At 55.1% G+C, this 23,374-nt stretch overlaps 1 protein-coding gene across 5 annotated transcripts in view; it reads right to left on the bottom strand.

Moving 5' to 3' along the window:
- ZMIZ1 (zinc finger MIZ-type containing 1) overlaps nt 1-23,151 on the bottom strand; it is a 229,344-nt gene extending 206,193 nt beyond the window's left edge. For 3 of the 5 annotated variants that reach the window (XM_032491574.1, XM_032491577.1, XM_032491575.1), the window contains exon 1: nt 22,836-23,150. The gene's annotated coding sequence lies outside the window, so the exon portion shown is untranslated. Of the gene's footprint in view, nt 1-22,835 lie in introns of all 5 variants that reach the window. The other 2 variants (XM_032491579.1, XM_032491576.1) reach the window with 1 other exon arrangement.
- Nucleotides 23,152-23,374: the final 223 nt, after the last annotated feature.

Raw genomic sequence — 23,374 nt, 5'->3', positions numbered from 1 at the left:
CGAGAAAGAGGAAGACATCTCTCCTCCACTTCACGGGGGGCTGGCCCGAGGACAGGCCCTGCAGAGGCGTCCAGGGCATGTGGCGGCGGGGGGGGGGGTTGTCAATGAGAGCAGTGGGAGAGAAGGCTCTAGACTCTGAGACTCGTGTTCAAATCCTGCCCCTGACATGTTCCTAGCTCTGTGGCTTTAATCTCTCTTTAATCTGAGCATCACTCTACTCATGCATGTATGTCAAGTGGGAATAAAAACAGTCCTTTCCTTACAGGGTTCTTTGGAGAATTAAATGAGATAATGCAGAGCGACAGCTCTGCACAGTGCTGAACCCCAATAAGCCTCCTGCATAGGGTGGTGGTGGTGGTGGTGGTGGAGGATAATAAAGTAATTGTCATTATTATTATTATCTGAAGCTTGGGGCTTCCACCCAGTTACTCTTCTTATTTTTTATTTTTTTCCTTTTTCAGTTTTATTAGGTAGACTCTCACCCAGTTACTCTTGCTGGGTGGCTTCAGGATGGTCCCTTTTGCTCTCTGAGCCTCCGTGTCACCCACTGTCCAGTGGGCTCCCAAGAGCCTTTCTCCTATTGGTTGGCTGCTCAGCCCCTCAACTGCTTGCATCATATTCTAACAGATTTGGGGGTGCTGTTTTCAGCACCCTGTCTCTTCACTCTCTCAAGGGCTCTTTTATCAGAGAAACAAAATCTGTTCTTAAAAAAAAAAAAAACCCTCCCCAGTCTTATAGAAAAGCGAGCTACCTGACCGTCCCTCTGCCAGCTGGTGTCGGAATCTCTGAACAGCTGCGAGCATCACTTAAAGGCACACGAAAGGGATAACCTGGAGCTGCTAAGGGCTCATTACCCACTGGACTAATAAGGGGCCTCCAGGGAGTGGGCAGGAAGTGCAAGGAAACTCAAAATGGACCTGGAAGTCACTGGAGACCAAGAAGCATGGCACTGGAACCTCTTGGTGGCAGTTTCAAGGCTTAAAAGGAGGCATCATGATGCTGTCATGACAACTGGGCTTGCCAGGCAGTGTGGAGCCCCGCCCACAGAGGGACGTTGAAGCCTCGGTCTCCTAGCAGGAAACACCAGTATACGAGGTATGTATTCACTGCAGTGTCACCCAGGGAGATGGGAATGACCAGGGTGGACCCATTTACGGAGGAGAAAGCTGAGGCCTGGAGGAGGGAAGTGACTGGTCCAATGTCACACAGCTTGTTGGTAATGAAACCAGCAGCCATGGAATGGCCACGCCATCTCAGCCACTGATTTTCCCCGAATGGGATGAAACCTGATGCACGATGTCAGCTCACAAAGACCTTCCCCTCCCTGTGCCCCATTTACTCCTCACAGCAGCCAGGCAGACAAGCTGGGTCGGGGGGGTTGTTAAATCTCCCTATTTGCTGGTTGAGGACAGAGGCTCAGGGCCACGGTGCCTGGTAAGGAAGTAAGTGCCAAGCCTGCACTTGGACCTTCAGAAACCCTGCTGCTTCCACCTCCTCCTCATCCCCTGGGCATGGAGGGACCCGGTTGGAGGAGGGGCCAGCCCCCTATGTCCTGCCCCCACCAGCCTGCCCACCCAGCGCAGGTGGGTTGGTCCTGAAATGCACCCTAGGGACTCCATTCATCTGTGGTTCCAGTGTCTCTCACAATCCAAGCAGCTCCCTGATTCCCAATTAATCTCCTAAAACACTACCCTTGCCTGACATCCCTCTGCTCTAGGATAAGTGTCCCCTCCTAACCCTGCTTTCCCACTGGGGTCCCAGACATCCCTGGAGACCCGGCCTCAGTGACACAGGCACTGGCTGGGATCCCCTAGAACCCTAGGTATGCCCACCTCTCTCTCTTCATACCTTTCCACCTCCCAGAAGTGACTGTTCTCCCCCTCCTCCTCGCCTTGTTCTAGCTAAAGCCTCTCCATTTTCAACACAGCCTTTAAAAATGCCCTCTCCTCCAGGAGGTCCTCCCTGACCCATCCCTAGACCCATTGTTAGCCCATTCTCATCTCTCACTTGTTCCAGGGTCTCCTTGGAACTTCTTAGCAGATTTCTCTAGCCCTTTCAGAATGAATCATTCCTATTCTGCCAAGTAGCCAAGGCGTAGTTTCCAATTTAGACTGTGAAACTCCTTGAAGTCAGGGTCTCAGGATTTGTGTTTGGCCATCCTTCCACTCAAGAACTATTGCTTTAGCCTATGCCCCTATGCCCATGCCACCTCCCCGCTTCCCATGCTAGACAATACAAGAGACAGGGCTTTGGCTTTCCAAAAGGACCACAAGTCTAGAAATGGGAAAATAACCAGGCAGTTGCCACCCAGCATGGTGGGGGCAGCAGCGGGAGAAGCAGGAGGCTGTGGGGCTGTTTCCTACTCCAGGTTCCAGGTTTCCTCCATCAGGAGCCCTCGCCATGCCAAGCACAGGGCCCTACCCTAAGGAGACGCTCCAGCAGGTCTCCTGCTGAACTGAAATTGCAGGCGAGTGATTAATCTGTCAGCTTGCAAGACAAAGGAGGTCTGGGTAGGGGCGTGGGGGAAGCAGGTTGGGTGAATGCTGGCCTCCAAGGCGAGAGCCTCTACTAGCAGACAGGCAGGAAGAAGCACTGGACCTGAGTGACAAGAAGCAATCCCCTGGTCGGGAGGGTGGGGGAGGCCAGTCCACCCTGATGGAACAGGTGGAGAGAAAAAGGGCTGAGCCAGGCCCAGCAGGGCTCTGTGGGGTATATATATCCCTGGGCCGTCAAAGCCAGTGCCCTACGAGCCTCAGTTCCCGAAATGTGTCTCAGCCTTATGGGTGGGGCCTTTGTGTTTTCTGCTTTTCTGAGCAGTCCTCTCCAGATGGGCCGGCGATAGGAAATGCACCACCGCACACTGCTGGCTCTTGGCCTGGCGGGCCCTGGCTACCGTCTGCAATTCTGAACATCTCAACGAATGGCTTCATTGTTCTCGCATCCTGAAGCCTTCTCTGGAGAAGAGCATTGGTTTCTAGAGAAATAAATAAATAGGATCCTACAGGCCAATGTGGGGCCTCTGACCATACCCCTATGTCTAGCTCCCTGTCACCCCAGCTGGTGTCCCTGGCCCTGCATCGTGGGAGTGGGCAGAGGTTCTTCTCTGGCTCTGAGCAGACCCTGCCTCCCTTCAAAACCTCTTCCAAGCTGGAGCTCTCTATGGGTCTTGTAGCCAAGGTGGAGTGGGAGGGCTCCAAGTCTCCCAGGTGATGAGGAAAAACCCTCCAAATGCAGCGCCCCAGGTAACTGTCAGCGGCCTCCCTCACCGCTGCCTCAGAGGCAGCAGAAAAACTCAAGCTTTCTTGGGCACTGGGCCTGGGAGTCCCTGCCCCTCCCCTCGAGCTTGTTTTCCCATTAGTAAAATGGGGTGGCTAAACTCAGTGATGGCCAGCTGTCTCCCAGGCCCCCACCGTTGTTTTGACCAACCATGCCTGAAGAAAGAACGGCAGGGCCAGTGCCCAGAGCAGCGAGGGGCGTTCAGAAAGCAGGACAGGGAAGAGGTGGGGTTGTCAACGGCTGCAGAAGCCCTAAAAGCTGGTAAAAGGCTTAATCCTGCATAATGATTTACAAAGTGACAAGTAAAATAGATTTACCGTGACAGCTTGAAAGGAGAACCACAGAAATAAAATTACACTCGGGCTCATCCTGTCTCTCTGCCACCTGTCCCCTCCCTTCTGAACACCAGGAACTCCTGTGCACATACATGGACATGTGCGCATGGGTAAGGTGGGGGCGGGGGGGAGTGGGAGAGGGACAAAGGAGGAGGCGGCTTTGGCCCCTGTCCTAGGAAGGGCCGGTGGGTTCCCTGTTCCAGGTGCAGCCCATAGAGGTGATGCTTACAGCAGCCCTCCAAAGCCAGGGTGTTATTCCCATGAACAGATGAGGACACACCTGTCTGAGATGCCCTGTATGAGATTCCACCTTCAGAAGCAGGCAGCAGGCACCCCAAGTGCCCGCGGGGCCCGGCACTGCCAATTTCTCCCTAACCCCTGTCGGATCCAACATCACAGTCCTAGGGTTCCTAGGTTTTCAGGGCTCAGGGAGAGGGGTCCCCCACTTCCCCTGGCATAAAGCAAGATTCTAACAGTACTGGGCCAGAACCAGCCAAGAGGAAATCAGAGAAGACAAGAAACACTCCCAGCCAAGTTCACGAATGAAAGTGAGCGGATACTCCTGCCTGCAATGCTGGGTGCATGGGTGGCATCTCCATTTCTGTCAATGCCACAGCCCCCAATCTGTACTTACAGAAGTGCTACAGGCTACACTTTCCTCCACTGAAGCAGACCCATTCAGCATTCAGCTTTTTGGGGAGAAGGATTCTGCATGTCAGGGTCCCACCCATGGACCACAGAGATGCTCTCTTCGGTAATAATGAACTCCACCAGCTGCTCTAGGTTCTCTGGCTGCCTGTCCCCCTGGCCCAAAGAGGTGCCAGCACAGGTGCCTGTTTAGGCTCCCCAGTCAGAGGCAGGGGGTAGCAACCATGCCCATATTCATTTGCCCCAACAGGCATGGATTTGAAAAAAATCAAGGAGACATATGCAGGGAGAAAGAGACCAGCATCCCAAGAACAGCTTCACCCTTCTGAATTCCAGCCTCCTCTTGGTTATAATGCAGATAACATCACCCACTACTGAGGGTCGCTGGAACAATCACTAGATCCCAAATAACCATGCCTGGTGCACAGTGGGTGTTTCCAAAGATACGAGCTTTGCCTCAGGTGAGCATGGATTGAAATGTGTTTGCAGTGGAGACAACTAAATAGAAGCTCTGATTTCAGTCCTGGCTTAGCAAATTCACTTGCTCATGGCCCACTCAGTCTCCCCAGGTCCCTGGCAGCTGCCCCATTGTTGGGGATGGGGGGGACAGCAGTCAGGCTGGCCTGGGGACCCCAAACCTCCCGCAGCCTCTGCTCTGCTTTAGGGGCTGAATCCCAGGCAAGACTCCCTCCCTGTCACCCTCTGGCTGACACCTGGCAACTCCCAGCTCAGCGCCTCTAACCGATATAGCACAGGGATGTGCCTAGGCAGGCCTGAACACCAGTGTTTACCCTAAAGAAGAGTGTCCCTCCCTCTCACCCTCCCTTAGCTTCCTGGCAAGCCAGAGCCGATTTGCCCGGCAGACTCGCCTGGTGCGTAGGTTGTGGGTACAAGGCTCCAGCCCCTGACCCTGCCCAGGGAGTCTTGCCCAAGAGGCCCTGAGGCCTGGCCAGGCAGCTGCTGAGCCAATTCTCCCAGGAAGCCAAGCTGAGGAGGGCGGCAACCCTGGGCAAAACCACTCGGGCCAGGAGGCGCTCCTGGGAGACAGGCTGGGCCCAGCCACCCCTCTGGCTCTAACTGGAACTGGGTGCAGGGAGAGAAAAGAAGAGGCCAAGGGATCAGATCATGTGCACAGGGCAGCTGGGACTCCGGGACTAAAATTACTCAATTCTTTCTCAAGCAAAGTGTGCGAGTCACTTCTGAGGCGATCACCTAGAGAGCACATATGTATAAATATAAATATAAATATCTCCAAATCACAAAAGCTACCAGCTCTGTGTAAAGTGTAGCCGTCATTTAGTCATCTACCTCTTCAGCAAGCATGCTAGAATGTTTGCTAGATGCCCAGCGTGGTGCTGGGTGTCAGGGAGTTGGAGCCTGTCAGTGGCTGCAGTACCCTGAAGGTAGCTGAGGTCCTGCCAGATGAAGTCTGCAGCAGTGGAGATGGTGGCAAGGGCAGGGGACAAACCTCTTTGATCTGGCTGGTGCATGACAGCAAGCCCAGATTTGAACAGGGCTTTGCAGAATGCCTAGGAGTTTACCAGGCAGACAGCAGAGAGCAGAATGCACAAAGCACTCACAAGTGGAAGTTCCGCTGGGGCCAGAGAAAAAAGGGCCCTGAGTGCCAGCCTGTAGGTGATAAGGAGCCATGAAGGAGTTTTAAGCAGAGCAGAGGAGGTAACAGCATCAGAGGTGACTTTTGTTAAGGTCACACTAGTGGCCAAGTGGAGGGAGGACAAGAGAGGGGAAGCTGGAGATAGACACGGAGGGAAAGGCTGATGCACGGGGGCAAAAAGGCAGGGTGGCTTTCGAAACATCTGGAAGGTGGAGTCTGAGGTGTCAGTTCCCTGACTACATACTCCCACAGGCCAGGCTCTGGGCCAGGCAGTGGGGACATGGAAACCCAAAGTCAGAGGCTGCAGTCCTGGGGAGGAGTCAAGGGTGACTCCCGAGTTTCAGTCGGGGCAGTGGGCCAATGGCAGTCCCTAGTTCTTATGGTGGCTTTACAAGAATTGGAACAAAGCTGCCCTTCCTCAAAACAGTTTCCACCATCCACCAGAACTTATCTAATAAAGGTGTAATCTATGGAGACTACACTGCAAGTGCCCCCAACTTGTGCAGTGTGCAACGTGCACCATCACACACACCAGTCCCAGTAGATACAACGCATTGAGCCAGCACTGAAAAGATGGAGAGTTGGAGGCCTCGGGTTCAGGCAGGAAGAACGAACAGATAAAATCTAGTCTACAAAGGTAAAAACACAACAAAGCAGAAAACAACCGAAGCAGAGTGTTTATGAACCCTCCTTGCCTATTTGGCATGAGAAATCTAAATAAAATGAGCAGTGGCCTTATTAACTATATGGAATCCTGAAAAGAAAAAGTAGCTGCTCAAAGTAAATAAACGAAATGCAAAAACACAAATCAACAAGCACCAGTTTTGAAAGACGAAGATTGGCCAAAAGTATAGAAAACCAGCTCTGGCCTTGGAGCCTACTAAAACCTTGATTTTTTTTTAAAAAGGGATCCTATATACTGAACAAAATTCCAGCAAGTGAATATAGCCAAGTGAAACCCATGTGCTGAAGAAACTGGAAGCACCTGGATAGCTGAGGGTTTCTATTCCATCATCCATCTATCCGAATTTTACTGAACACCTTCTCTGCTCCAGGCTGTCTGGGGATGCAGGAATAGGACCCAGCTGGTACCCTCACACAGGGGACAGTCTAGTGGGGGACAACGCAGAGGGGGAGCACCTGAGAGGCCCCCAGGAGGAGGCAATGACAAAACTGAGCTTTGCCGGTAAGAAGGGGCTGGGAGACCACATGCCACTGTCCACATGATGTCCAAAGCCCTGTGGGCAGACGGCAAGCCCCTGTTCAACGAACGTGAGAACTTTGTGAGTAGAGGTGAGATAGACCACATTCAATCCTGGGGGGCTGGTGTAGGGAGCCTCACCTACTCTGGAGGTAAAAACGCTCAAACAGGCTTCCAAAAGAGTCCCAGCTAGAAGAGGCCTTGATGCACAGATTGGGAAAGCGAGGGCAGTGAGAACCAGGACCTTGACTACGGTCGGGAAGCTGCTCCCTGGTCACGATGGGAAACAGATCTCCTTCCAGTGCCCATTGCTGCCCTGGGAGCGCTATTCAGCCCAACATCAGACGTACACAGAGCGGTGATGGGCAGGGCATGCACATCTGGATGGCCACATGAGGCCCTGGCCACTGGGAACCACTGAGATACAGAGAGGGAGTTGCTTCTCCTCCGCAACACCAGATTCTCATCCTTAAATATTTCAGGCTTTCCTTTCCTGAAAAAGATGTTCACAGGGACATCCCTCTGGCTGAGGCCTGTTCTTGCCTCCAGCTGGTGATCCTAAGTATTTTTTTATTGGGTACAAACTGCCTTCTTCCACCTCCCCTCTTGGCAGCCCTGGGAGGTAGGCACTCTCTGCCCATTTTACAGATAAGCGAAAGAGTTCCAGAGGCCCTCTCATCCTAGGTCCCCCTCTTTCTGGGCTTGATGGGAAAGACTGACCCACAGCTAAGTGCCAGGTGGGAGCCAGGGTTGGGTGGTGCAGGCTGAGTCCTCTGCCCACTGAGCCCAATGGCAGGTGGGGATCTGGCTCAGGGTCAGGCCTTCGTGGGGCATCTTGGCTTCACTGTTCCGAGCCCTGCGTGGCCTGTGTGGAGCCCCCGGAACCACCCTGCTGGGGCGCTGCAGGGCCGTGGAAGGTGCCGGCAGCCAGGCTGTGGTTTTGAGCTTGGCTAACTCTTGGCTTCAAAGCCATGAAGTGGAGAGAGGAGAGTCATAGCAAGAAGGCACTGTCCACCCACTCACCCTGCAGCCTCGGGGGCCGCCCGGGGACTGCAGCCCCAGCCCTCTGCTCAGCACCGGGATGCAGAGCGCTGGCGGCCAGCAGAGGCGAGGCCCACCGGACGAACCCTGGCTCCAGCCACCTTCCAGGTGAGGGAAGGAAACCCAGGGGCCTGTGCAGGTTCAGACCAGAGTGAGCTGGCCTGGCCTCTCCCCACCAACCCACCTTCCTGCTACCCCTGCTGCCTCCTAGGAAGCAGGACTTCCCTCTTTGTCCCTCTGCAAGTCACATGAATCCCAGTTTAGTTATTAAGGTCTCCTGGCCACGGAAGCGCTGGGATTCCGGAGTGGCCTGACTCAGGCAGGTTATCCTTTCAGAGGAGAGAGATGAACAAAACGGGGAAATGGAGGCCCACAGAGGGCAAAGGGCCTACCTGTGGTGACGAGGCAGGACTAGAGGCACAGGAATAAGAAATGTTAGGGCTGAAATGACCTTAGAGAGCCAAGCAGTCCCAGTGCCTCCATGTCACTGACAGGTAAACTAAGGCCCAGGGAAGGGAAAGGACCTGCCTAAAGTGACTTTGAATCAATAAAAATCCCTAGATGGTCATCCTGGGTTGATCCCCTGGGGCCAAGACAGAGCTGCCTTCTGTGACCCCAATCTCAAAAGTTAGGGAAGTTGCAACACTTCCTTGTTTCCATAGTGATTAGCTACTGCTCCAGGAATACACTGAAATGTTTGTGTCCTATCCTCTGTGCCAGCCCTGGGCCAGCATGTGAGGACACAGAGCGGAAAGAGGGGGTGTGAAGGGAGGCACAGACTCAGCCCCCATTCCGGTTGATCCCAGGCAATGGAGGGCTAGAGGGGGAGGAACAGGAGAATTTTCAGTGAAAGAAGGAATCCCTTGTGTCTAAGAGTGTCAGGGGAGGGAGGCCAGAAGTGGCAGCTCTTGAGCTGGGCTCTTAGGGATGTATAGGAGTTCACCAGATAGAACCGGGGGAGGAAGTGACATAGGCGAAGGCCCACTGGCTTGAGGGTGACAGCATGTTAGAAAATGACAGTGCATAAAATAGAGGGCATGAAAATGTAGGAGATGAATGGAAGAGAATCAAGATGAAAACCAAATGCAGAATGGCATACTTACAAGTGTAGACTAGGGTATAAGGAATACCTCCTCATGCTTCTGTTTTTCCAACTGTCAAATGGGCATCTTATGACAAACTAGCTTACAGCTACACAGGAGGAGACAGGCACAAAAGGAAAAGTGCTCTGACCCATAGGACTCGGATATCTGGGCCAGCTCTTTAGCCCTAACCCCTCAGCTTACTTTGCAGAGGTAGGCAGGCATTCCCAATGGGCTTCTGGGCATAACCTTGGTCAACTTTCAAATACATCCAAGATCTGACTTTGTCTCACTTCTCCACTGACCACTCTGGTCAAAGCCACCAGCATCCTCATCTGCATTATTGTGAAAGCTGCCCAGCTGGTCTCCTTGTTTCCACCCTTGTGCCCTACAGCCAATTCTCAGCTCACTGGCCAGAGGGATCTTAGAAGGTACACCAGGTAGTCTCAGTCCTTTAATTAAAATCCTCCAGTGGCTTCCGAATCACTGAGCATGAAGTCAGAAGCCCTTCCTGTGCTCCAAAAGGCCCTCTGTGACCTGGTCTCTGAACGTCTTGCTAACTTCCTCTCTTATAATCCTCTCCTTCCCACTCATCCAGCTATACTGGCCTCCTTGCCTTTCTTAGAGCAGCAAGAGGGCTTTTACACATGCTGTTCCCTCTGCCTAGAGTGCTCTTCTCCTTAATGTTCATGGGGTTCACTCCCTTACCGCATTGAGGTACCTGCTCAAGTGTAGCCTCCTCAGAGAAGGCTTCCCTGATCACTCCATCCAAAGAAGTCCAGTTCTCCCATTCATCTCCTTATATTATATTATCCTGATTTATTTCTTTTCAAAACACTTCTCATAACTCAGCATGACATCATACATTAAGTTGTAGACTTGCTGACTGTCTCACCCACGCGAATGTAAGCAAGGCCTCTATCAAGTTCACCACTATATCCCCAGAGCTTGGAAATAGTTCCTGGCACACAGTAAGTGCTCAGCAAAATTGATGAATGAATAAGTAATCCATCTTTCTTGGAGAGCTGGGCAAAGGGAGGCACAGAAAGATCCCAGGCCCTGCTGCCTCAGAGGCCAAACACTGGGGGCTCCAAATCAGCTAGGAAACCTTGTTCTCAGATTGCCAGGTGCTGCCCTCCCTGTGCACAGGCTCCCAGACCTAGAAGAGAAGCAAGACCCGGCCTCAGGGCCTGAACAGCTCCTGAAGGAAAAGCAATAGTTGCTATTTGTTACCAGTGTCCTTATTCCAAACACACTAGGCCTGGGCAACCCAAGGAATCAGCCTCAGGGAGCAGGGGGATGGAAGGAGGCCAGTCTGGCTTGGGTGGGAGGAGCTACGTATCTTGCTGGCTTTGCAGCCAGCTTCCTTCCCATTCTGGGCCTCAGTTCCCTAGTCTGGGAAATGGGGATAAGACAGGAATAAGATAAGCTAGTGGCCCAGGCTGCTCCTGCTCCAACAGTCTAGGCATCTTTGGGTCTTCAGAGCCCCAGGAGGGGTCACACCAGGTTGACTAGGGCCACAAATTCAACCCATAGTCCCAGGCCAGGGTAACATCCTGCAGCCAGTTAGACCAGACACCTGGGCAGGGGGCTCCTGGAGACCCTGTTTCCACCCAAGGTGACAGCTGGCAAAGTGCAGGGCAGCCCTCTCTGAGCAGGAAGTGAAGGGGAGAGCCCTACTTTAGGGCAGCAGCCCCTGGCTGGGGAAGCCTGTCTCCTGGGGACCCCACGGAACACCCCCTGCCCCCTGGGCCCAGAGGTTCTGGTGAGCACAGCCAGAGGCACAAGGCCCAGGAGCTTTGTGAGATGAGGACTGGTAAGTCCCAGGTGAGCCAGACGCCATCACCACAGCCCTAGAGGGACCTCTCCCTGGGTCTCACACCAGCAAAGGGCTTTCTGTCAAGCGACACAGTGGAGGCTGGGCACTGGCTAATGGTAGTGGTGCCTGGGTTTTAGCTTCAGCTCTGCCATGGACTTGCCCTGTGACCTTGGGAAGGCCTCTGTCCCCTCTGGGGTCAGACTCAGCAGCTAAATGAGAGGGTTTGGCCTGGATAATCTCCAAGGCCTTTCTGCGTTGACACTGTCATCACAGCACATGGTAATAAAACATTCCACTCCCCGACACTGAGGCACTGGGCAGTATGCAAAGTGCGGGCCCTCCCCTCTGACTCTTGCGATAGCCCCAAGGGATGCTGTTGGTGGAAGGCACTGCCAGAAGTTCTAACTCTCAAGCCAGTGCTCTCTGCAGACATCCCATGTGTCTGGGGCCTCAGGACACTTAGGATGTCCCCTGACAGAATGGCAGGGGACAGAGTGGGGCAGAGAGGGGCTCAGTAAGGAGGCAGGTGGAGGGAACATTGCTCACAGCCCCCTATCTTCCCAGAAATGGACCCCAGTTCCAGTGGTAGGTGAGCCATGCTGAAAGAGGCTAGAAAGATAGACAGTCTTCTCAAACCACTGGATATGTCTGCCCCTTGAAGAGCAGATGCCCAGGACTTTCTTTCTCTCAGACCCTGATGAGCCACTATTGGGATGTTCCCAACCTAATTCAATGTCTCATGACCTGTGTTAAACCATTTCCAGGTCAGGCCCCAGGTCTCCAAGCTATCCAAGCTCTTATCAGAGGCAGAGATAATGAGGAAGCCTGGGGATCAAAGAAAGCCACCTCTTCCAGGAAGCCCGCTCTGCCCGCTCTAGCCTTAGACTCAGCCTAGCAAGGAAAAGTCTCTGGGAACACATCCATGACGTAGAGTATGGAAGGGAGTTTCCGAGAATGGACTTCACTGTATTCTGCATGGTCCTGAGATGAGAACTAGGGGGAGGCATCCTTCCCACCTCCACACAGGGTGGAACTTCCTAGGTGGAGGTTGCTGCTGGGAGGCAGGGAGTGGCCCGTCGCTGGAGGTGTGCAAGTCCGAAACAGATGCTGATCTGTGGGGATGCTGCAAAGAGGCAGAAGTCATCTGTGTAACAAGGCATCAGATGAGGTGGTTGCCAAGCTCCCTTGCTGTCTCGAGAATCAAAGGTCCCGTGAATAATGGGAGTAGTAGTGTCCAGAGCCCCTGGGGGGAAGGTCAGAGGGACAGTCACACTGGCTGGACAATCACACCTCTAGGGAGCTGGCTAGGAGGGCAGCAGTCATCTGCAAGGCAGAGAACTGAGAATTCTGGGGCCCCCAAGGGTTCCAACCACCAAAGCATCTCCATTCCTTCTGCCTATCGAAATCAGCCCCACAGACAAAGCACACGTAAAAATGAAAGTGTCAATCCAGGCTGGGGTGGGAGGAATCACAAAGCTGTCCTTTCGCAGGAAATAAATCAACGATGAAATCACAGCTTCACGGAAGCTCCTTTCACAGCCAGGCCCCATCACCAAACACTAGGCAAGAAATCACACCTGAGGTTTCCTTTCCTTTTCCAGGATCAGAAGAACAAAGAGGTCTTGGAGCTCAGAGGGGTTGGGCAAACCCGGTAAGCAGGCTGAGGGCCAAGGAGTCCCCTGACTCGCTCCCTGACAGCCACAAAGCCCACTCCTCAGAATCCCACGAAGTCAGGGGCAGGAGGACTGTGAGCCAGAGAGGCAAAGTGACGCATCCATGGTCACAGAGCCGGCCTGCCAGCATGGGAAACCAGCTCAGGCCCAGGGCTCTCCTCAGTGTCCCAGGCTGCCTCCCCGACAGCAGCACGACACCCCCAGCCAACAACTCACAGCTGATTCATGCCGGCAAGGCATCCTGAAGACACAAAACCCTCCCCTGCAGATAAATGCCATCGGGCCGCTCGGTCTAGGAAGAGGAAACACTAACCAGGGCGGGAGAAACAGGCAGTGCGGCCAGCAGGGCTGAAACTGGCCTCCTGACCCAGAGGAGCTAAGCCCTAAACCATCCCTGCCCAGCCTTCCTAGAAGAGGCAGTGGACGGGGACTTCCTCCCTTTACCCTGATCCCTAGCTCTTTCAGGGGACATCGAATCCTGGTGCTCAGAGGATGAGACAGAAGACTCTCAGCAGTGAGGTCAGCTGGCACAAGAGGCCACCCCCTAGGGCCACCCCAGCCCCATGCCAGGCCTTGTGTCCCTGGGGGCCTATCACTGTTAGTGACCTTGGTCAGGTCCCTTCCCCTCCCTCAGCCTTGGTTTCCTCACCAGCCCAACGTCAAGCTGGATTAGAAGCAAAGTTTTAAACGCAAGTCCCTCCATGACTAGGGTGGTGACACACCACTGAGTGGGAATCAGAGGATTTGTGGGCAGGAGGCAGGGAAAGATGACCCAGCCGTCATGCTCGCTCCAGGGCCAGGGTGATTTTAGACCCTTGGATGAAGGCTGTGGCTCTTACACTGCTTTCAGGTGTCTGGACTCACTGAAGGATCAGAACAAAGCTGGGGACAATCTTTCCAGAAAAATACCTAATGGCAAAGGTGTGCATGCAGGCTCACGGCCCCTATAGGTCAGGTATGAGGCCCTTCCTCCCTCATAGCCGGCAAGGCTTTGAGGCTGATCTCTAGGGACGTGGCAGGGGTCCCACCCCTCTGCCAAGCTGGCCTTGGTTTCGGGCCTGCCCAACCACAAATGGATTTGTGGTCTGGTCACAATAAAAGGAAAGGAGGCCCACAAAAGTGATAGAGACCTGCAGGCTTGAAGAGGGTAGAAGTCAGGTAAAGCCTGAAGGCCAAGAAGGCAGGCTGGCAGGGGTTCTGAACACCAGGAAGCTGTCCCCATCCTCTCCGCCATGAGCACCCCCATGGGGAAGGCGGTTCTTCTGCAGGGAAACCATCTGCTGGCTGAGCCATAGACGCCATAGCTGTAAGGGACCATCTAGCCCCGCCGTCCTCAGGATGTCCACTGGTGTCTTCCATAGTCATTCTGCATTAAAAAGGGAGGTGGGAGGAGTGTCCTCTAGCGTGGAAACCCTGCGGGAAGCAAAGGGGCTAGCAATTTCCCAGGAGAGGGAGGGTGAGCTCTGCCATCCCTCCTTCTGTGGACCTGGTGGTCCCCGAGAACCCATTTTGGGAACCCTCGATGTGGTCTCAGCTCATGATTTTCAGAAGGAGGAAACGGGCTCAGCGGGGTCTGTGACTGGCCTAAGACCCCATAGTCAGTTACCATTCACAGCCATTCTGCATGATAGTTTATAGTTGACGAGCCCCAGTCCTTTCATTCTTTCCTTTTCTCCTCACTGGAAGAGCTATGAGGGAGATATTAGCATCACTCGTGAAAAAAATAAGGCTCGGAGGCAGGAACCCAGATGTAAATCTCCACCCTCTGAACATCTCTCCAACGGGAATGGGCTCCCCCAATAGGATGGATGAAAATCTACGTGAGTTGTTACCAGGGCCTCTCCGAGATGCCCTCTCAGCCCCTCCTGCTACAAAGGGGAGACTGTGAACAATGGCAGGGGGCTGGGAGTCAGGAAGCCAGGATCCCAAGCCTGGCTTTGTTGGTTCTGAGGTACTAGGTAACCTTGGGCCATCCCCCTACCAGAGTATCCTCATCAGTCCGCTGGAGGAAAGGCAGTGCTAATAGGTGGCCAGAGGTCATGGGAGCAACATCACGACAATGACTGAGGCTGCTGTTTCTTGGGTACTTACTATGTGCCAGGCCCTGCATGCACTCTATCTTCTCAACCTAAGGGGAAGTGAGCCTGATTTGCAGATGTGCAGCTGCCCAAAGGCATAGATGTCATAGAGGGTGGGGTGAGAATTGAGCCCAGGCAGTCTAAAAGTCTAAAACAAATTAGTTGCCCAAGATATGTCAGCTATTATGATATTTATGGAAGACTCTGGTTAGTTGTTTTAAAGGTGTAAACAGCAGAAGCACCAAAAATACAACATCAATAGAAAATTCCACACCTCCCTACCCAGAACACTTAGTCCCCCTCAGGGAGACACCCTGGTGCAGGGGATCCATCTCACTGTGTGACATGTAGCCAGTCCCTTTACCTCTCTGAGCTTTGGGTTTTCCCACTGCAAAACAAGAAGGTGGGACAGAGAGCCTGGAAGGGCCCTCCCCACTTGCAAATGCCAAGTAAGGGTTTCAGAAGGTCTCTGTGCCCCATCTGTCCCTCAGCCAGAGGGCTGGCCAGTCTGAGTCGGGTGCCAGGTTTCCCAGCTTTGACCAGGGAGCAGGATGGGAGTTTGGACGAGAGCCTGTGCACAGGGTGAGGTCCAGGCGCCTGGCATCTCCTCCCCCATCCTGAGGTGACACAGGTGACTCCCAGGGTGGAGCAAGAAAGCTCCCTCCCTGCTTCTCCATCCACAGAGGAAGTGTTAGCAGGAACAAGGCAGCAGGCCATTAGTCCTACAAAGGACAAAAGTCAGCACTCAGAGGGCTGGGTGGAGCTGGGGGACAGGGAGAGGAAGCCACCCATCTTCTTTGGCTAAACAGGCGTGGGCAGATGAAAAGTCTTATACCCTCCCTAGAGGTTTCTGTTTTACTTCCCTCAAATCTACAATGCAACCAATCTATTATTACCTTTCAAGAAACATGCTGCTAGTTTGGGGCACCAATGCCCATCCTCCCCCAGCTGCATAGGATCTGGGGGTATGACTGAAAATGTCTCATCCTTATTCTTTACCCCGAGAGCTCAGAGATGAACCCTGTCCTCCCCAGCTTCATCTAGCCCTTCCCCAGTCAAAGATGGGGCAGCATTAATTTCAGAGCTCCAAAGGCCGGCTAACAGGGCTGCACCAGGCCAACAAAAGGTGCTCAATAAATGTTTAATGAACTAATGGGCTAGAGAGATGGGGTTCCAGGCCTGGCTCTGCCTGTAATTCACTGCTGCCTTTGGATACAGCCAAGTGTTTCTTTCCATAGTTGGGTTTCCTGGGCCGGAAAGAAAAAAAAGTCAGACCAGGTAACCCTGACAGCTCGTCAATTCTATACCACATGCTTATGGGTGCAACCCACAAGCAGGGACCTTCCAGAGTAGGAGGAGGTTTCAAACATCCCTCCCCACTGCTCCAGAGTGAAGAGGAGGACAGGATGTGACTGCTAGGTGGGAACCTCCCAGGCAGGGGTTCTGAAGGCACAGCTGCCCGCCCCACTCCCCTGCAAGTGCCAACGTCTGTGGGTGAATGACTGGAGTTGTTGGGAAGTGAGAATGCGGGCAGGGTAGGAGAAAGGATAAAAAGTGGGTGCATTTTCCATTTCAGCCAGACACCAAAATAATTCCAAAATAATTTTAGAAGAGCCATTGAAAGTACAAAGCGTTTGTATTTTGATACCCCCCCCCCACCAGAATAGTTCTGTCCTTTTCTGGCAAAGCTATAATCTGCAGTGAAGTGGACCCTCCAAGAGATCAAGAATCTGGGACAGACTGGTGGAGAAGAGGGAGAAAGCCCCCATGTCTGGGAGCCCTGGGAGAGGCAGGCCTGAGTCCTCAGCAGACACCCCTGTCAGCAGAGGCAATGGCACTGTGTGTGTGTGTGGGGGGGTCATGCCAACTGGGGAGCAGGCTTTGGGACCAATGAATCCCTCCAGCTGCTATCTCTGGGAGCAGACTTTTCTGGAGGGTGGGCTAGCCCCTGGACAATTCCCAGATCTGCCCTGAAGTTTACAGTACAAAGATCACAAAGCCAGAACACAAGTCCCTGCCACCCTGCTACTACCAGCCATCCAAGTCCTAGGCCAGTCCCTACCCCTCTGCAGGCCTCAGTTTCCCCATTTGTACAGTGAAGGGTTTGAGCTGGATGATCTCTAAGCCCACGACGCTATGGAAAAGCACAACACCTACATCACTCAGGCCCCCACCCGGGAGACCTGGGAAGGGAGACCCTAGTCCCCAGCCGGCTGTCTCAGGCTGGGGCCTGGGGCCGAGGGAGTCCTCACACCGTCTGTCCTCAACAGCCTGTCACGGCTGAAACCTTCGAGTGGTTACAATTACAGCCGGGCTAACAGGATTAGGGGAGCATTGAAATCTAAGAAATCTAATTAGCTCAGACACCCCAGCCTCCCCCAGCACGATCCTGCAGTAACCCTGGCAGCTGGGCCTGACAGGCGGGGCACAGAGCCCCCCTGGCTACAGTCATTACCTGTGCAGGTGTGCCAGGCTGGGCCAGGCTTCCTGGGGAGATGCCAGCTCAGCTTGCCTGGCTGCTCCCTGCTCTGGACCCCACCACCTGCAGCCTTGTCCTGGGGTGGCACTCAGATGAGCCCCAGAAAACCCTGGTGCAGGGGTGTGGCCAGCAGGTGTCAAGGGCAGAAGGCATCCAAGGGCCCCCACAGGGCGGCTACCCCACACGGCCTAGGGACTGACTCAGCCCGAGGAGGGGCAGGCTGACTCAACGTCTGTATCTATAGAAACCATCACAGCCCAGGGAAGATCCTTGGTCCGCACAGGGACCTGGGGCCTCGAAACATCTCTGCTTCCTGCTCCAGGGCCAGGGATAGGGTGAAGCCCCCTGCACAGACACATGTGCCCCGGGCAGTCATGGCAGGATTTGGGGCTCAGAGCAAGCTCTGGCTGTAAGACTCTGTGCCAAAAGAAAGGGGTGCAGTTGCTCAGGGTGTGGGCCTTGTGCTGCCAAACAGAGGGGGCAGGTGAGGCCCCCACCATGACCCTTCCTGGGCACAGCTCTTCCTGCTTAACCTTCAGTCCCCGATTCCCCATTCTCGGGGTCTGTGTGGATTCCTGCACAGTGCCTGGTTGGAGACTGGACAGGCAGCAGCACAGGGAACGTTGAGGCCTGGGGTTGAGTCCTGGCTGAGCCACAGGTCATCTCACCTCCCTGAACCTCAGTTTTCCTCTGTGCTAAATGGGGCTAATTACAGTTAGCACCTAGCTTCCGCTGCTGTTACTGGAATTAAGCAAAGTTGGAGAGTGCTTCTCAATCCACCAAGCGCCATACAAAGGCAAGGGGCTGTGGTTATCACTGTCAGCATGCGCCCCGTGGAAGGCAGCCAGCTGCCAGTGGTTAATTATTTATTTGGCCGATCTTCCTGCCCTTGCCGGACTATAAGCTCCTGAGGAACAGGAACTGTCTTACACATTTCAGGGTCTCTCACAGGCCACAGTCCTCACACTGCGGACTCTCAGGAAGTATCTCTGGTATCAATGCTGGGCCCCTGACCGCCCCCACCCACCGCTATGCTATGTATCTCCTTCCTTCCCCTCATACCCAATCCAAAGAGAGGAAGTGACAAGAGGCAAACCTGGCACACAAAGACAGATGACAGTGAGCCGCTCAGGCAGACCCTCCCCGACTCCCCACAGGTCACTCCCAATACCAGCTGGAAGCAGCCATTTGAAGGGTGTCCTCCCATCCTACAGGAATGTGGCCTGCCTGGGCACTGGTACGGCAATCTTTGATCATTCAAGAAAGTACAAGACCTCAAGCCCAGAGTGAGGGTCGGGAGGGGTTGATTTCCAGAAGGCCTGCTATGCAGCAGAGCATGCCAACAGTCAGAGCTGTCCACTGAAGGCAGAAGCTGCCTGGAGGTGGTGAGCACCCTGTTGCGGGGAGCATGCAAGTGAAGGCTGGATGATAAGCTGCCAGGGAGATAGGCTTGGATGGGAGAGCAGGTTCTGGAAAATGCTTCTAGTACCTCCGATCCAACCCCTTTGTGCTCCATCCATTCTGTGCCCAGAGTCTGCCAGGCCTTCAGAGGACACATACCCAGGGATCTCATGCCCACATCTGCCTCATCCTCACAGCAACCAAGTGGGATTGGGGGGGGGTGTTCTGCTCTTGGACCTACTTTACAGATGTAGAGACTGATGCCCCACAGAGTGAAGCTATCAGCCCACAGCAGTCAGCCAGTGACAGCTTCCTGACACCTCTCCCCTATCTCCTCAGGTAATAGGAACACTTGAATAATCACGACTGGTTTCTGGACTTTTTCCTCAGAGCCTGTGCTTGGGACTGGTTTTCCCAGCTCCTTTCATGCTCCCTTCATCCTCCCTGAGGGCAGGGTCCAACCTCAGAATCACACCCGGAGCTTCCAGCCCAGGCAATCTCTGTCTCCCCTCATCCTCAGAGTAGAGCTCTGGGGACAAAGAGCCCCCCTCCTCAGAGGGCGTGGACAGAGGCCACTGTGTCCTGCTGAGAGGTCAGAGCAGTCACCAGGCAAGGTTGCAGCAGGGTTCAGGGTAATTACAGCAGCTCGGCCTTTGTTGTCCACACAAAACCTAAGGAACCTCAAAGACGAGGCGGTGATAGGAGCCAGGCAAGGGCCCTGGGGAACAAAGTTATGAATGAAAACGTATGGGATTCAGTCAGGACCTGGCAGGCCCTGCTTCCTGGTTCAGTGACAGAGTGCCCAGAGAAGCTTCCAGAAATTAACCTATTGGTGCCCAAATTTCTTGCAGCAACATCTCACCCTGAGACTGGGGTCACAGCTGCCTGTTGGATGCTGATGAAGGCCAGAGAACTCAGTTTCTGTGGCTGCACACAGATTCTCTTGTGACAAAACTCCAAGAGGCCTCCAAGTGTCTTCCTTCCTTATCCATCCCCATCTCTGTCGATCAGGAAAAAAGTGAAGTCTGCAGCTCTTAGTTGGGTCCTTCCCTCTGCAATGTTTCATTAATGGTGGACACCTGTCCTAGGCTGGGGCACATCTCTAGGGGACAGGGATGGAGCTAATGCTAATTTACTGTTGCTAGGGGAGTGTGTGTGTGTGAGAAACCCCACAGTCTCGGGACCTTTCTTTGCTCCTGGCTGAGAAAGGAATGAGGCTCCTCCTTCTCTCTCTTTCCTTCGGAGGAAAAAGGGACATTTTGTCCCCATCAAGAAGCCAGGAATCCTTTTTTTTGCAGGGACTACTTATCAAAGTTTCCCATAAGTCCAGCAATTTCTTATTGCCAACTCTTCTCTGTGAGCCATACCCTGAATGCCTCAAAACCCCAATCCAAAAACTATTTAAAATGCTTGAAAACTCCCTACTGCTCTCCACGCACTCCCCTGCCCCCGCCAAAAGTCACTGCCACCAACTCTGAGTAGTCTAAAGTTTTGAGATTTACCTGTGAAAACAGCACTTCGTAACCTCATGACTTGGGACAAGGAGATGCTTCTGTCCTTTTGGGAAAAACAAAACCTAATCGAAAATGTAAAACTCAGAAGAAAACACCATTGCCCTCCAAATGCATCCCCTTGGCCCCAAAGTCACACGTGCTCCATGCTCCGTGGCAGATACAGCTTTCAATGTGTCTTTTGTTTGACGCTGGTTCTTCAGCATCTTTAGCCTGCTGGGAGGAGGTCAGCACAAGGCTTGGGGCATTCACGAATCACACCTTGAGGGCCAGGCAGCCGGCAAGTGAGGGGCCAGGAATTCCCCCTACTCTGGACCCCTCAAAAAGCAGCCAGGACAGAGAAAGTCAAAGGCTTGCTCCCTCCTCTAAACTTCCTAGAGAGCTTAGAAGCAACTTCTAAACTCCCAGGACCATAATACAAATGCCAGCAAAGGCCAGCAAGAATTCATCACCAGCCAGGGTGCCCATTCTCCAGCTACAGCACCTGCCTCTTTATCTCTACCTTCAAGAAACAATAATAAGCAAACCCAGGCACCTCTGGGAGCAGCCTCTGGCCTCCTGCCCTGCCCTGTGTAACCAGCCTGTCCTCACACCCACGAGGGAGGAGGAGGAGACGGCACTGGTTAACCCTCTGGTCTACCAGGCCCTGTTCCCGGGGTTGCAGCAGGAAGACAAACTGTTGCTCAAGAAAATCCTCCAGAAAACCTTTGGCACCAGGAGGCATCTCTGGGCAGCTCCTGCCCATTGCCCAGTCAGGGACTTCCAGAGGCAGCTTCCCCCTGCCCTTTTAAATCTGTGAGGTTGGGCCCTACTCTCCCATGCCCTGAGCTGTCCACCCAGGGGGCTCCAAATGGCCATGGCCAAGCAGGGAGGAAGAAAAGGCTGGCCGAGCAGTGCCCTCACCCTGCCAGCCCAGCCGCCAGCTTCTTGGAGGACCTCTGAGAGAACATTTGTTTGGGCTGCCAAGTTAAATCTTCCTCCCTCATGTCAGGGCATTGGAAAAGCAGTCAAGGGAGAGAAGGGGGGAGAGAAGGGGGGAGAGCAGGGGGAAGGAGCAGCGGGAGGGAGGGAGGAGGGAGGGAGGCAGGCGGGCAGGCTCTCAGAGCCCCAGTTACTCCGGCACTGCCTGCCCAGGAAGCTTGCGGCTCCCAGGCGGGCGCAGCTGGGACTCCGGACACCCAAGCAGGGGCCAGGCCACCAGGCCTCCAGGGTCAGGCGCAGGGTGCCAGGCGCCCTGGGCCCCTGCCCAGGGAGAGGCCCTCGCTCTGTGCCCCGCCGGAGGAGCGAGGTGGGAAGGGAAGGCAAGGGAGGAAAAAGTTTGCGGCAGGTAGAGGGGTAGGGCTGGGCGGCCCTGCCGTCGGGCTGCCCCCGGGGAGGGCTGGGGGGCCCGCGCCGGCTGCCCTGGCGCGCACCCGTTCGCCCGCCCTCCCGCTCGGGTTGTTTACATTCCTGGAGTGTCTTTTAAACCCCGGGCTGAGGCCGGCTCCCGGCCTTCTCCGGCGGCTCCGGGGCAGTCTCCCGTGAAAATCTGCTGGCGCACAATGGCCAGGAAGGCGGCCGCCCCTCGCTCGCGCCCCCGCTGCTCCCGGGCGGGGAGCCTACCCTCCGCACCGCGCCCTCTCCTCGCCCGGCTGGCTTCCTGGACAGATGTCCCCGGCGAGGGGGCGACGCGCGCCTGCTGCCCGCGCCCCAGACGCCGAGGCCGCGATCCCCACTCTTTTCTCCCCAGCCCAGACGCCAGGAATGTGAAACAAGCTTCCAGAACCCGCCCCCCACCCCAGCTCCAGCCCGGGCTAGGCCCCCCAACCTCCGCCCGGGTCGGCCTTCCACTCTCTCGGGGCCGCCGCCGCCGGAGACGGAGGGGAAGAAAGAACACGGGGAAATTACTTTCGTATTTGCAACGCGCGCGCGCACACACACGCACATCTTCTCCCGGGCTCCTCTCTTGGCTGGGGCAGCCCCATCCAGGCTTTGGCCTTAACGACCCTCAGGCTTCTAAAGACCTACCGGAAGCCCCTACACACACCTCTTGGCGTTCCCCGCTAGTACCTTGCGCTGCGTCTCCCTGGGCAATTCACACACAAACAACTTAACCGCGCCCCCATTTACAGAAGTGTGTGTTTTCCCTGGAAATTCAGATGCACAACTTAACCATCCCTTGCCACCCCGAAACCCGGCGCCTTCCTTGGCGGTTCTCCTACACACGGGCGCACAACTTCGCGTCTTTCCAAAAGAGACGAGGGAGAACCGAGGTGATCCTACCCTGGTCCTTCCCTTCCTCCCTCCCTCCTTTCCTTCCCGAATCCTGGTCCTGCCTGGCCCCCGGGTGTATGGAACCAAAGCTGGAGGCGCGCCGGCAGGAGGCGGGCACCAGGTCCGCGCGCGCACAACTGCACTCACGCCCCGCACGCCCGATGAGCCCCGGCCTCCGCGCGCACATCAAGCCGGCTCCGCGCAGCCCGGCGTTAGCCGGTCGCCTGGGCCTCGGCCCCTGGCCGCCGAGGGGAGTGGAGCAGAGCCCGGCCGCCGGTCGGTTGTCTACCTCTCCAAGTCCCTGCAGACCTTTAAATGGAAAAGACCCAGCATCCAGCACCCCGCGCTCGCACCCCGAAAGTCCACGGGGAGCAGGAGGAAGGCCTGGGGCCAGCGGGCTCCCGGGTCTGGCCCCAAACTTACCCGGCGCTGCGAGCGCCGCTGCCGCCGCTGGAGGACGCGCCGCTGCCGCCGCCGCCGCCGCTCCGGGGCAGGGCCGGCTTGAGCCGGGAGGAGCTGCGAGGGCGCCGAGATCGGCTCCGCGCCGGCTCCTGCTCCGCGCCGACCGGGGCTGGGGTCACCGCGCTACGCGGGCGCTGCTCGATCGCTCGCCCGATCGCTGCTCGCCCGCCCGCCGCCTGGCCTCTCGCTCTCCCAGGCGCCCGCCGCCGCTCGCTTTTTTAATGTCCACAGACAGTGAAAAGGAACTCGGCGTTAGGGGGTGAGTAAGTGAATCAACTCGCCCGGAGCCGAGCAAGTTGAAGTGTCAGATTACATTGGCTATTCTATTTCCAAAGGGCCCCGCGCCGCCGGCCGGCCACAAAAGCCGGTGCGGAACTACGGATAGAGCGGAGCGGCGCCGCCGCTGCCGCCGCCACCAGCGCTCTGCTCCACTTGCCGAGCGCTCTCTGCGCTCTCGCCGCTCCCTCTGTCTCTCCTTTTCGCCTCTTTTCTCTCCCTCG

The sequence above is a fragment of the Camelus ferus genome, chromosome 11, assembly GCF_009834535.1.
Source record: "Camelus ferus isolate YT-003-E chromosome 11, BCGSAC_Cfer_1.0, whole genome shotgun sequence".
Classification (NCBI taxonomy): Eukaryota; Metazoa; Chordata; class Mammalia; order Artiodactyla; family Camelidae; genus Camelus; species Camelus ferus.
This window is presented reverse-complemented; position numbering and strand designations above follow the sequence as displayed.